The sequence below is a fragment of the Gymnoscopelus microlampas genome (assembly GCF_963454915.1).
Source record: "Gymnoscopelus microlampas genome assembly, chromosome: 3".
Taxonomy (NCBI): Eukaryota; Metazoa; Chordata; class Actinopteri; order Myctophiformes; family Myctophidae; genus Gymnoscopelus; species Gymnoscopelus microlampas.
Window position 1 is genome coordinate 50192027 of NC_139940.1, and position 15061 is coordinate 50207087.

Below are 15061 nucleotides of genomic sequence, written 5' to 3' on the forward strand. Positions count from 1 at the left end.
AAATTTCTCACGATTTGTCAAGATGTTTTACCCCGAAAATATCAGTACAAGCTCACAATGCACTGTGATGTGAAGCATAAGCTTGTAGAAAAATTCCAAAGTATAAGACTAGTGGTCTGACATGAAAATAGTCACACCCAAAAAAATAAATTGCACACATATGGGGCACTGCAGCAGTGTTTAACACTTCAAATGGCTTTGGTGACCATTGCTCTGATCAGCACAATATAGGGCTGGATTTGAAGTCTGTGTAGCGTCCTGAAAATCTGTTACGAAAACATTTTCCTAGAGTAAAGGACTAAAAAGCTGCAGTACAAAAATACATAAAACGTGTTTTCTTTTTAAAGGACAGTGTATACGATGAAAGACACTTTGACCACAATGGCAACAAGCCCCTGGGGCTTAACCTTTGACTGTACTACCTGCACTGTTAATAATTGTGTTAATAAAGTATTCAATCAAGCAAAAACTTGGCAAGTTTAGATAGTGACAGTCATTAATAATTTATACTCATTGCCTTACAAGCATATCTCTAATGCCATAAACATCCTGCAATAACGCAGTAAGTAAATGGCCTTGGGAATCAAAAGGTCCATAGGGCTTGATGTACAGTTGAGATAGTCATTAATCACAGTTATTTATACACATTGCATTACTGGCAAACCTCTCAGGCCATAAACATCATGCAATAATGCAGCACAACATACTATACTAGTTGGGTCACACATAATATGTATAATTAATATGTGTTTCTGTCTGACCTCAGAGGAGAGCCCAATAATCCCATTTTTCCATTTCCAAATTTCAAATGTCAAACTTCAAATCCATTTTTCGATGAATTGAACAAATGACCCCAATGGAAACACGCCAATCAATGAAGCCATAGTGCTTTATTGGGTTAAAAATCCACTTCAATCAATCAATCAATCAATCAATCAATCAATCAATCAATCAATCAATCAATTTAACTGATAGAGGAGTGCAGAGGGGCCCTGTACCTCCTACCAGAATTCAGCAGCACATATTCAGAGTTCAACACATGGGAGGGGTCAGAGGTCGGACAAAATGTAGTTTGCCTGCCCCGGTGGTGACCTGTTCAAAGATGTTTTGGTGTGTGTGTGTGTGTGTGTGTGTGTGTGTGTGTGTGTGTGTGTGTGTGTGTGTGTGTGTGTGTGTGTGTGTGTGTGTGTGTGTGTGTGTGTGTGTGTGTGTGTGGTTACACTGTCCAAGATAGTGTGCCTTTATAGCAGAGGCGTTGCTAGGTCTACTAGGTTGGGGGCTTAGCCCCCCAGGCAACGGACACATGCATGCGTGTTTTTTTCTTTTCTTTTTTTTTGGGCTTTAGATAAAGCATTGGTGGCTATAGCCACCGAAGCCCCCGCGTAACGACGCCACTGCTTTATAGTGTGAAGTTATAGTGTGAGATGATGAAACGTGATGAAAATCTATATTTAAAACATAATAGAAGAATGAACACCCATTGCATTCATTTGGAATTAAACATGAATAAATGTTTTGTCTTCAACCTCTGATTTAACAGGCTCAATTAAGAATTAAGATTACAGCTGGGGTCCCCAGCTATCAATACAACAGCACAACCATTTCAACCACTTTAACCCTATTTTATCATTCAGCTAGTAAAAGAATTGCAGATCTACATCTATAAGCTCACATTGCATGTAGATCGGCTACTGTATTTATGAATAAGTTTGAAAAAATCTTGAACAAAATTGGAGAATTTTGAATTATTTAGAAATGTTTAAACACAAATCTTCTCGAATGGAGGTCCCTGGCACAACATATTTTCAGATGGAGGTCCGCAGCCAAATACAGTACATGAAAATGTATAAATATTTATTTATATTTTAATTAATATTTAACATAGCCAGATTTATAGTATATCAAGAGCTTGCCTTGATATACTTCTTAGCGCCGGTGTGGTGTGCCAAAAATAGCAGATCTACAAGTTCACAGCGCCTAGCACTGCGGCACGTTATGAGCTTGCATATCAGCTATGTTAATTGGGCACACCGGCGCCCTAAGAAGTATATTACAAGCTCTCAACAGACAATATTTCAGCTTATATATATATATATATATATATATATATATATATATATATATATATATACTGAAATAGCTGAAAAATATTTCAGCTATTTCAACTTTTTTCTCCACTGTACTAACATTTCCATGACTTTGATGGAGTTAAGAAATATTAAACATATTTTTGACATATTAAACAATATCACCAGGTTCTTAAATTATGGTCCAAGACATTTAAAAAATGTTAACATAAACATAACAGTACTTTTGTAACAGTACTGAGGTGAGCACCTACCCGGTTGTTGGTTGATTAGGATCCATGTTGCTTGATGTGATCTTTTACTTTGTAGTTCACTCTGGACAACAGCATCTGCAAAACATTTTTTTAGGGGTACGTCAATTGATATAATCTGTTCAAATAAAAAAATGTGATAATCAGTCATTTCATTCAATTATTAATCTATACCAATTTTTGGCATGACATTATAGGCTGTGTTGTGTGTAAAAATATAACCTATAAACTTCACAACACATCACATCACGATGCGTTGTGAGCTTGCTGAGCGGCTATTTTCACTATTATTGCACAGCACTGTTGTGTGATGAGCCATAAAATAAGAAATAACGCTTATGTGGTTAATCGGTTTGTTGATAGTGAAAATAATGTTTAGTTGCAGCCTAGTACAGCATATTGTCATGTAAATATGTATTTCCAATACCTGTCCATGATGTCAATAATGTGGCACCAAGCTGAAGGTTTGCTTCTCTGTTCTTTAACAACGACTCTGTCACCCTGTTGATATGTGGAAGAGATGACCTGAGAGAGAGAGAGAGAGAGAGAGAGAGAGAGAGAGAGAGAGAGAGAGAGAGAGAGAGAGAGAGAGAGAGAGGGGGAGGGAGGGAGGGAGGGAGTGTAATGTAAGTAGAGATTCACCTTCATGATGTTGTAATATATTGTGTGATAACATTGTTCAAGGTACAAGTTCACTCTCTTCTCATCTATGAGGAGTTAACCCTCAGCCTTCCACCTGAAACTTTACACAACTAATTAATTTCTGTGTTTTTTTCTTTTGGGAGGGATACACTATATTATAGCCATATAAATCCCTGAAGAGGAAGGTACATCATTAATAAAACATCATTAAAAATGCGGAAAAAAGGCTGATCTACAAATTTTCAAAAATACTTTCAGAAATCTTTGAAAGTATAAGTTCTGACTCCTCAGGATTAGCAGCACCTCAAATAAGGTTCTAAGAACCATATGTGAAACTGAGCTGCAGCGCATGGAAACACATCCAGAACCTGTGAAATATATATATAATATTATTATGTTCCACTACACGGTTCAGTAAAAGCAAAGCAAAGCAAAGTTTGTTGTTTACCCAGGGTAAATGGTAAATGGTAAATGGTAAATGGTGCATTTATATAGCGCTTCTATCCGAAGCGCTTTACATTGATTGTGCCATTAACCCATTCACACACACATTCATACACCGATGGCGGAGGAAACCATGCAAGGCACCAACCTGCTCATCGGGAGCAATTAGGGGTTCAGCGTCTTGCTCAAGGACACTTCGACACTAACTCTAGGGGAGCGCCCCAGCCCGGGATCAAACTGGGAACCTTGCGGTTTTCCAGTTCACACTACCCGGCCACTCTACCCCTGAGCCACTGCCGCCCCATAGGGTGTCGGACTAAGCACGAAGCTTGTTTCCAGCCGGACCCTGCATGGAAGCCTTGCTCAAGGGCTATTCAGTAGCCTAGTTCTAGTGTGTAAAAGAGAAAACACACTGACAATACAGTCATGTGACCTCTCATAACTAACATGGTGCATTTAAAGGCTACAGCTCCGTTATCCAAAGTGCTTTACAATGTACTTCACATTCATCCATTCACACACACATTCACACACCAATGGCAGAGGAAACCAACATGCTCATCAGGAGCAGTTTAGTATCTTGCTCAAGGACACTTTTACACTAACCCAGGGGAAACCGGGGATCGAACTGCAACTTCCAATTCCAGACCCAGACACATTTTGGGATTTTACCCACATCAAAACACCATAGTGGACTGTTTCTCGATGTCAGGTCGCACACGCACAGTAGCAGTCAGTGTATATTAGCGGCAAATACAGACTAAGTGGCAACTAACTGTAAACATTCTATCAGCAAGTTGAATACTTCACTATGTGCTTGGTGGGGGACATTATTATTTCTGAAGAGTTTCTCTGAACCAGTTCCACAGAACAACACAGCTTTTTGTCCCCTCAGGTCCCATTGGACGCTCTGCATCTTCCTGGTCAGCACAATGTAATTACCAGCACCGTCAGGCCACTACCTGGATGATAATTAAACTATTACATTAAACCTGGTTGAAATGGCTGTCGTGCTATATGGGGCTCTTATTAAAGAGTATAATTTGTGGCCATGTTTTCTTAGCAGTCATCCCCCCCCCCCCCCCCGTGCCCTTAATTCATCATTAAGGGCCCGTCTTGCCGTGTTTGTTGAGTGGTGCTAACCACTCCTATGTCTGACTTTGTCCGTGTGTGTGTGTGTGTGTGTCTGTCCGTATGTATGTTTGAGCACGACCTCAGCATGACCTCAACAGCTGTGGCTGATTGCAACACAAAGATGCAACCAGTTACACTAATTATACTCAAACAGGAGTGCAACACACACACGCGCGCGCGCACACACACACACACACACACACACACACACACACACACACACACACACACACACACACACACACACACACACACACACACACACACACACACACACACACACACACACACACACACACACACACACACACACACTTGAGTAAAAATACTTAAACTGAGTAAAAATACGTAAAAGATGTTAAAATGAGTAAAAACACGTAAAGGCACCACTCTCTTCACACTGGGTGTGATTTTTCCATTCTGCATGGCAGACAGCTCAGAGGCTCTGAGCTTATTAAAGGGATAGTTCACCCCCCAAAAAAACTTTTTTTCTATCGATTAGTCACCCTATGAACACTTGGATTCATGGATATTTTTTTGTTTTTTGTCGCATTCCTAAGCCAATAACTTGATGACCAGTGGACCGGTAGGCAGCGGTTCTGGTAGGAGACACAAAGGAGACTCTTTGTGTCTCCTACTGGAACCACTGCCGGTCATTACATTATTGGTTTAGGAATGCGACAAAAACAAAAAAGTAACTATGAATTCAAGTCTCCATGGGGTAACTAATCGATAGAGAAAAAAAGTCATTTTGGGGGTGAACTATCCCTTTAAGTATTTCTTAAGCCAGATTCGTACATCGACCCACAACAGTGATGTTTGGTGGAAATAGAGCACAGAGGTCTGACATCACTGCCACTAGGGGCCGCTATCCCCCTGGGTCACAGAGTTATGTTGTAAATCCCATAGGGACATTTTAGATAATTAAACAAATCAGCTCGGCAATTTGACTCATATGGATATGAAGCATCAACTGACGGGGAAAAGGAAAAATTCTCCAAACACAGACGTTATTAAATGTAACTCAATATCATTAACGACAAAACATCACATACCTGACAAAATCACGAGAAATCATAGTGCAGGGTTTCACTATGGGAATTTCAATAGAACAAATCCTTCAGTGACCCAGGGGTAGCAGGAGTGACGTCAGAACTTCTGTACTCTATAGCAGTGCTTCTCAAACTTTTTTGGCTCAGGGCATCCCTGTAAATAACCTTTTCATCCACGCCACCCCTGAATGACATAGTTACAGTCTTACACCTTGCATCTTAGGGGGAAGATTTACATATTTGTGTACCATAATTACCATATGACATGAATGAATGTCACGAGGAAAATATTTGGTTCCATCAGGACAGATTGAAAATGCTGTTAGCTTGTAGATCTGCTATTTTTGGCGAAAGATTTGGTATAGATCGAAGAAGAACGCACCAAGTACAGTGCAATTCCAAGTATTATCAAAGTGTTCTGCGGCACCCCTGGACTTGTGTCACAGCACCCTAGAAGACCTACATAAAAACAAAAATATACATAATATAGTTACACTTCTTTCATCATGCAGGGGATATTCAGCTCCACCCTCTCTGCCCACAGAAGAGTGCAGGTGGGGGCAGTTACGGATTTAGGGTGTGTTCGAAAATTGCGCACCGGAGCGCACTCGCCTATTAGTTTGTATTGGCCAGTGCGCTCAGTGCTGTTTTTACGAACGCACCCTTAGTGTCTTGCTCAGGTACACCTTGACACATTGCAGAGACCAGGAATTGAACCTGGGCCCTTCTGCTCCCCAGGCGGCGGCCTCTCTACCCATTCAGCTATGGCTGCCCCAACTGCATGCGCACGATGCGTCGCCGATGCGACATGTTGTGAGCTTGTAGATCTGTTATTTTCCGCGCGCGACATCAGTGTTTAACAGAGTTTATATTAGGCTTCATTAGGGCGAGAGTATGAATGGGGAGAAGAGAGGTGATCGCATCCTTTGTTGGTTTGTTTTGTTATTGGGGGGGAGGGGGGGGGAGTGTTGTTGTCGTTCCAACTAATTAAGCCAATAAATCTTGCAGTGGGTTTGTGCCGGCGGCCAATTGAAGCTGCTGTGTTCCTATTGATCTGCTAAGGATCACTGACCACAGAGAGAGAGAGAGAGAGAGAGAGAGAGAGAGAGAGAGAGAGAGACAGACAGAATGCACCTCACATCCTCTCCTCACCAACACCGTGGAACCAATAATAGCATACTGCTGCTATATCATGTTTTCAGTGGTGGAAAGTACATTTACTTAAGTACTGTACTTAATGACAATTTTGAGGTACTTACCTACAGTACATACTTTTTACTCCATTAGGCCTACAATCATTTGAAAACTTTTGTTAGAAGTTAGGCTATTTTGCAGGGTTAGATTATTATTACAAAACATACATCAATCAATTAAGCCCTATTTTATTCTTTGTTTTCGAACATAGCAGATTGTAATATATTTACTTTTGTATTTGTGGAGTATTTTGAGTAGTTGTTTCTACTTTTACTTAAGTAAAACATCAGAGTACGTTTTCCACCACTGGTTATTATCATGTAGTGTACATCTCCTGGTTTGTTTGTGTGAACGTACGTATGGAATACAGAGGAGAACATGAAGTTGGGAAGGCCTCTAGAGGAGCGTTACGTGCTTACCCACCATCATGAGCATTGTACACTGCTAGCATAGCACACCTTTCATGTTCACAACATCATGAGCGGTGTACACTGCTAGCATAGCAAGCCTTTCATGTTCACATCATGAGCGCTGTGCGCTGCTAGCATAGCATACCCTTTGTGTTCACTTCCTGAGCGCTATGTGCGCTGCTAGCATAGTAAACCCTTCATGTTCACATCATGAGTGCTGTGCGATGCTATAACAAACCCGTCATGTTCATATCATGAGCGCTGTGCAATGCTAGCATAACAAACCTTTCATGCTTACCCACCATCATGAGCGTTGTGCGCTGCTAGCATAGCAAACACATTAAATATTTGACGGCATGAAAACATTTGACAAAATTCTAATTCGACATGGTTTGGGATTCTCATAACCAGTGTCATACCTCAATGCTAGTGCATACTTGCAGAATAGACTGTCTCAAAGTACAGTTTTACTGGGTAAATAAAGGTTATATTGTCACAGTCGGGCGTAAACTGTCACAGTCACAGACTGTGCCTGTCTAGGTGTTGTATTTCTATGTTGTGTTCTGGTTCTATGTTGTCTTCCCCAGCTGTATCTCATGTGTAATCAGTCCTCATGTGTATATTAGTCTTGTTCCCCAGTCAGTGCTTGTCGGACAATTGTTTGTGTCACATCGTCTGTCTGTATGTTTACCTGTAATAAAATCCCTACTCTGCCTGGCTGTCTGCATTTGGGTCCTCACCACACCACCAGATCGTGACAGAAACATTGTTTGTCCGATACCGTTCCTTTTCTATTATCATTTTAAAAACATTTAAAAAATAGTTAATATAGCAGATCTACAAGCTCAAAACACGTCCCATCGTGGCACATTGTGAGCTTGTAGATCTGCTTTTTTCACTACTTTTGTGTCACGCTCATCTGTGATGAAATAAGGCATTCATCTACGAATGAAAAGGGAAAAGACACTATATAATATGCAATTAAATATTAGTGATAATATTGTGTCCCCACCCAAATGTTTTATTTTGTATACCTTTTTCACTCGCACGAAAAAACAAACATGAACCATAGCATCTATTTCTATGCATGTCATAATAGACTAGTGGTTTGGTGTAGAGGGGGGGAAAAGAAGGCCATGTACAGACCCCTGGGAGACTCCAATCAACCAACTATGTACCGTAGGGTTTAAGTGGTTAAGAGATACATATTTCTGTTCAGGTCTTAAGTGTAACAGGAAGAGAACCGCATCATGCGCGCGCGTGTGTGTGTGTGTGTGTGTGTGTACGTACCTTGCAGAGGGCACAATTACTCCCCGCTGCCTCCTAGGGTGTTGGAAGTCACGCCACACGGTGGTCAATCCACACAGTCGATTCCACAGACAGTGATGCATGCTGCACAGTCTTCTACACCTACTGTAATGGACACAATTAATAAAAAAACATGCAGTCTGCATGGAGCCTTCCAGTGGTTTACAAAGTAAATACTCAAGTATTCAAATGCATAATATCAATGCATTGCTGTATTGGAATTTAGAACATTTCAAATAAATAAATACAACCAGAAATACTTTAAATGAGTTATTTTATGGTTAAACAAGACTGACATGAAATGTCATTTACAGGTTGGCTACCGAAATAAAGAAAATGAGTGCATCTGTGTCTGGCTGTGTCTCTGTCAGTGTGTGTGTGTGTGTGTGTGTGTGTGTGTGTGTGTGTGTGTGTGTGTGTGTGTGTGTGTGTGTGTGTGTGTGTGTGTGTGTGCGTGCGTGCGTGCGTGCGTGCGTGCGTGCGTGCGTGCGTGCGTGCGTGTGTCACTCCTCTCCCCTCTCTCTCTCTCTGTGAGTGTGTATGTGTAGAGGGAGGGATTTGCAGTGCACTTCCGTGGTAAGTGAAATCTGACACCGCTGTGCTCTGCCGTGTCCAGATCCCATGTTCTGAGAGGATGGCAAGCCCTCATTTTGCTGGCCTCTTGCCAGCCAATGAGAAAGTGATAGAAAGTGATGACTAGTGCAGGGTCTGTTCAAAGACAGGCTGGCTTTTCAAGCCAACCTGTAAAAAAAATGTTTTGAGTTAGGCTTAGAATTAAGTAAAAAAAACTAAATCAGGTTAGGATGAGGCATTTAAAGGTTAGGTGTAGGGGTTAGGGTTGGAGGTATGCCTGATTTATTCTTTCTTGTGCACCGGTATTGTACAGCAGAAATAGCAGAAGCACAAGCTCTGCTCTGCTACAAGCTTACATATCAGCAATTTTCGGCTTGGTATTCATATCAGATGTTGGCTTTCCACGCTGGAGACCCAGGTTCAAATCCCAAGCGCTATAGCCGTCCTAAAATATTGATGTCCTCACAAGTATAGTAATACAAACGTGTGTGTGTGTGTGTGTGTGTGTGTGTGTGTGTGTGTGTGTGTGTGTGTGTGTGTGTGTGTGTGTGTGTGTGTGTGTGTGTGTGTGTGTGTGTGTGTGTGTCTTTCCACATCGACTATCATTTAGTAACCTGCAATGACACAGTGTTAGAGTGACCGAGAGATAAGCAGCCAAAGCTTTGGGGACGATTGTCCCCCTGGAGGAACCTCAAGGTGAAAGTGATAATCCATGCATTAGCGCCACACACACACACACACACACACACACATACACACACACACACACACACACACACACACACACACACACACACACACACATTCCATGACAATCGTGTGCAACCTTAGATAAAAACACCAACAGACCGTGTTGTGGGGTTGAATGTGGCTCAGCCGAGCATTGCAAAAATAAGAAATAATAAGACGATAATAATAAGTTCAATGTGTCAGAGGAAGAAAAACATTCATATTGGGGGCGATATTATTATAACCTCACCATGATAATGAAAAATGCCTTTGCTTACAGAGGAGCAGCGTCTCCAGATAATTACTGTGATCTCAATCTTTTTATGGAAACACGAATAAACCACAAATAACTGATGCAAGCTGGATGCCATGCTTCCACCGTAAATGTTCCCTGTGAAATATTATTCATATTATTATTGCTATTGTAGAATGTAGAGTCAATTATTCCCCTATATAAATTAGTGACATTGGAGGACAAGGAGGTGTGTATTGTCACTGTATTTGCCATTATGTTTTCACCTGTGTCCGTCCGTCCATTCGCAGCTAATCTCTGGCACCGCTGCACCGATCGGCATGAAACTTTGCACGCACTTCTTTATTAGAAGATTTTCTGCCATTTTGCATTTTTTCAAAACATACTTGTTGGTACTGCTTCCACAGATTTTGTCGAAATCGGATCAGATTATCTTCAAGATGAATCAGAACTACACTGACTACATCTCAGAGGAAAATATTGCTATTGTAGATCTGCATTTTTTTAAAGATTTGCAAAGTTTTAAATCGTATTTTCATTCTGCATAATAATTACATTTAGATTTGGTACTTTAAGTATATTTTGTATTCCTAAATGTATTCAAGGAGCCTACAATTTTTAATCAAGGATTTTGACTTGCTACGGTCACACCTGTACACAGGCAACCAGAGATGCACCTGTCACTCACTAGCTAAATGCTTCGTTCCCATTGAAAACCATTGCAAAAAGACGGCCATATAGGCAGAACACAAAGTTAGGTGTGACTGACTGACCGTAGCATAACAGATTATTTCTTCAATGTGGTATTGTTACTTTAACTTCTTCCATCACTGTTGAAACAGATTAATCTCCTCCAAGGCCACGGCGGGCGTTACCCCCCTCCCCCCACTCACACACACACACACACACACACACACACACACACACACACACAGGCTCGGGAGTTCCAGTAGACCACCCTGCGGCCATGCAGGTCAATGAAAACATCAAACACCTCCTCCCTGTGGAGCCCTGGATGAACGAGGATTGCCGCGCCCAGCGACCCATGACCCCCCCCCGCCCCCTGGAGGCGAGTTTGAAAAATTATCCAGCAAACACTAATCTAGTATACAAGAAAACACAAACTTTACAGTGTTTGGAGGGCATAATGCTCTGCCCTTCTATGTCTGCGCACGCACGCACGCACACACACACACACACACACACACACACCCTTGTACATTCTATCTGCCATTGGTTATAGTCATTAATTACACTTAAAAGTGGTGTAAATTATATTATTTTGGTTTTAAATAGTTAAAGCGCTATATTCTGATAATCATCGCTAGAGAGTGTTTGTTCATTAACTGCCAATGCATCCTGGTCTTTATTAAACAGAAAATACATTTCTCAGGTCGGGACACCAATTTCATCCAGTCAGAAAAGAGTACTCATTATCAGTTAAAAGTTTAGTGTTTCCAATTCCAATTTAGTCAGCTCATGTTTTATTTCACCACTTGTCGGTCATGTATCCTGTATGAGTGCTCTCTCCTCATTGGATAAAATTGGTATTCTGACCTGAAATCCTATTTTCTGTTCACAAAAGAGTTGGAGAGCTGGGGAGACCTCTGTTACTGAACAATGATTGCTATTGAAATATAGCTATTTACTTATTTTAACGCACAAATATCACTGATACCCCCTTATATTGGGAAACATTTGCATTTGTGTTGCACCTTTATTCAATGTTACACATGCACCGACTGCGGAGGCAGCCATGCAAAGAACCATGCCATATAGGTTTGAGTGTCTTGCTCAAGGACACTTCGACACAAAGCCAGGATGAGCTGGGATCAAACCGGGAACCTTTAATTTTCCAGCTTCTTTTAACCCTTTACTTGCTTGTCCGGGGCTCTATACTAGTGACTTTTCTGTTATCGCTCTACACTATATATTTTCGCGAAAAATATCAGATCTACAAGAACGATGTATCAGTAACTCACAGCCTGGACAATCAATATGTTTATGTATTCTATTTGTGGACATCTTGGCATAAGTTGATTTTCTGAGTGTCTTGTAAGCCTGTGCGGGCTGGGCATCTTGTTGTGCAGGAGGACACTATAATAAAAGATCTATTTACAAGTTCACAACGCATGTGAGCTTGTAGATCTGTCATTTTTGTTAAAATTTACCCCCCAGAATATGGATGCTGGAGTTTAAGTGGTCAAAAACCTATTTTCTATCTTTGTGAGCTGTCTTCTCACAAAGATACAATTACACCCCTGTTGCGCGCGCACACACACACACACACACACACACACACACACACACACACACACACACACACGCGCGCACAATGCAAGCTAAGAAAGCGATTACCTCGCCGGAACAACCTTTGGAACCAAAATCATAAAACCTGCTCCATGCAAATATATTCCTCCCTGTTCTGATTTATCAGCACATTATCTTCACTATCTCATTTTCTGACACACTGCTTTCATTTCTCTGTTCCAATCTGCTTTTAGTCGTTATGGTTTGAAATAGGCTCCTTCCTTGTGGTGTTTGTCCTGTGGGGCGCACAGAACTAATGAGAAGCTGAAGATAAACGTTTCATAGACCTGCTGTTTGGCTAGATGAGAGCAGTTTGGTTCTCAAGAACCCCCACATTCATATTTGTATGTAAGCTCGTGTATAATACTTTTTTATGTATTTGGCCGCAGACCCCATTCTGAAAAATATGTTGTGTCAGGGACCCCCATACAAGATGTGTGTTAAAATATTTCAAAAAAATATCCCAAATGTTTGTTAAAAGAAATCAAGATGGTTTCGAAAATAGCTGATTAACAAGTTCACAACATGTCACATTGCATAACATTTGGTTTTAACTTGTGACACAAACACACACACACACACACACACACACACACACGGATAAGGATAATTCCTTTTAACAGGTCGTTCATGAAAGTCCTTGTCGTTTTGTTCAGGACCGGCCAAGGTCATTGGCACATGACGCACAAGACCATTTGTGTGAAATATGTTATCCTGAATGTCGGCTAGTTAATTAGTTTAAGTTAATTAAATCAAGATGGACAAAGAGCTCTGGTTTAGCCCTTCAGACGACCTCTCTGCCTGATATGCATGTCATTATGAACCAGTCACCCAGTAAACCAACCAGTACTTCATAATCACTCTCCATTGTTTGAGAAGAGAAAAATATATAATTACAGAACATAAGTATGCTAAAAGTCGCACATAAAAAAAAAGAATTACAAAAATACAAGCTCACAACACGACACCAAAGTATAAATTAGGGCTGGTTGATGTATGTTTTTTTCTAATTATCTAAATCTGCAAAGTGACTTGCAACTAAACCTGTCAAACAAAAATGTTTTACTTAGTTACTTTCCACCAGCGATAAGCCAGTTAATATCCAGTTTGCTTAAAGTCAGTCAGCCATTCCTTCATCAGTTTCATTGTTTGAGGAGACGGGGCGTTGTGATTGGATATTCATGGGCGCTCGCCACACATATGATTTGCATACTGGATATCGTCTCTGTTGAGTGGAAACCTCATATGTCCAAAACTGTTACTTTTCAGGATTCAAATTCAAAAATAGCAAAAGTAGCAGATCTGCAATCTCGAAACACGATGCTTTGCGTCACGTTTCGAGCTTGCAGATCTACTACGTTTGATGCATTTGTGTGACATCATAGTATGATCAATTAGGACGTTAATTTACGAAAAAAAAAAAAGTTAGAATATGGAGATAAGAGGTTTCTACCCGACAGCAACGATATGTTGAATACTTTACATACTGATGTAAATGTAAAGCAGCAGAATAGAACAGGGTTGAATTGATTAATGTAGGTTTTGTAATAATAATCCAAATCTGAGATGTAGTGGAGTAGAAGTATTGAACAATTTAAACACTGAAGTAAAGTAAAAGTTCCTCAACATTGTAAATATGTTCAGTTACAATCCACCACTGATATGCGACACAGCAAGAGGTAAAAACCATCTCCATTCCAAACATTCATTTCCCTAACTTCTCATTCTACTTTCTCATTCTACTACTCTCTGCATTGACTGCTTCTCCCGCTCCTTGTACAACAAATCAGCCATTATTCGGCTGTAATTGCAAATCCATTGATGGGTGAGACGCAGAGCGTAGCCTTTCACTCCTGCTTTGCATTTTACTCATTTGAATGTTGTTGTTTTTATGTCAAACTGATCAAAACTCTATTAAGCGATATAAAACCAGGCAGCCGTGCATTACCGTTTTCATGCAGAGAAAATAGAATGCGGTGGGTATTGTCTTAGAACCATGTTGCTTCATATTTATGATTATGCAAGGTGACTACCAAAATGCCTTCCCTTCATTCAGAAATATGGATGCAGCGATACAACATTTCCTTACTGATCATTATATTGATTACTTGTTTCATGGTGGTGTTTACCTGCAGCAACACATTGTCCTCTCTGTGTTGTGGTGTTTTTTGTTTTGGTAGACAAGGATGTTTTTGGTCAACCAAAACAAATGAGTGATCTGTGTCTTTCCGGCTCTTTAGTAAACCAAAAATACATTTTCAGGTCAGGATACCAATTTCATCAAATCAGGAGTGTTAGGATTTAAAGTTCATACTGGAGCCACAAACCACCAGGAAACAAAGGTTGCAATCAAATATCCAGTTTATTTAGCCGGATACTGATGAATAGTATGACAGTAGGTTTTCATGATGATGCCATGGTTCTAAACAAAGACACAAAGAAAAAAATCATAGTATCATGCCAGATAAAATATCAAACATAAATATGACCTTTAAATGATATTATACATTAAGGTATATCATCAAAATAATAGGCCAAGTATTTACTTCATAATATTAAACACATCTAAATATCCACATAACTCAAGTTCATCAATTATTCAATATAATCATATAATCCACATCACTAGAAGTAAAACACTGGAACTTACATTATACCAGGTTTAACAGACGCA

General features: G+C 40.4%; 1 protein-coding gene across 1 annotated transcript in view; it reads left to right on the forward strand.

Moving 5' to 3' along the window:
* Positions 1 to 15061, forward strand: part of LOC311042422 (NACHT, LRR and PYD domains-containing protein 3-like) — a 447659-nt gene that overhangs the window by 88257 nt on the left and 344341 nt on the right. The window lies entirely within an intron of this gene.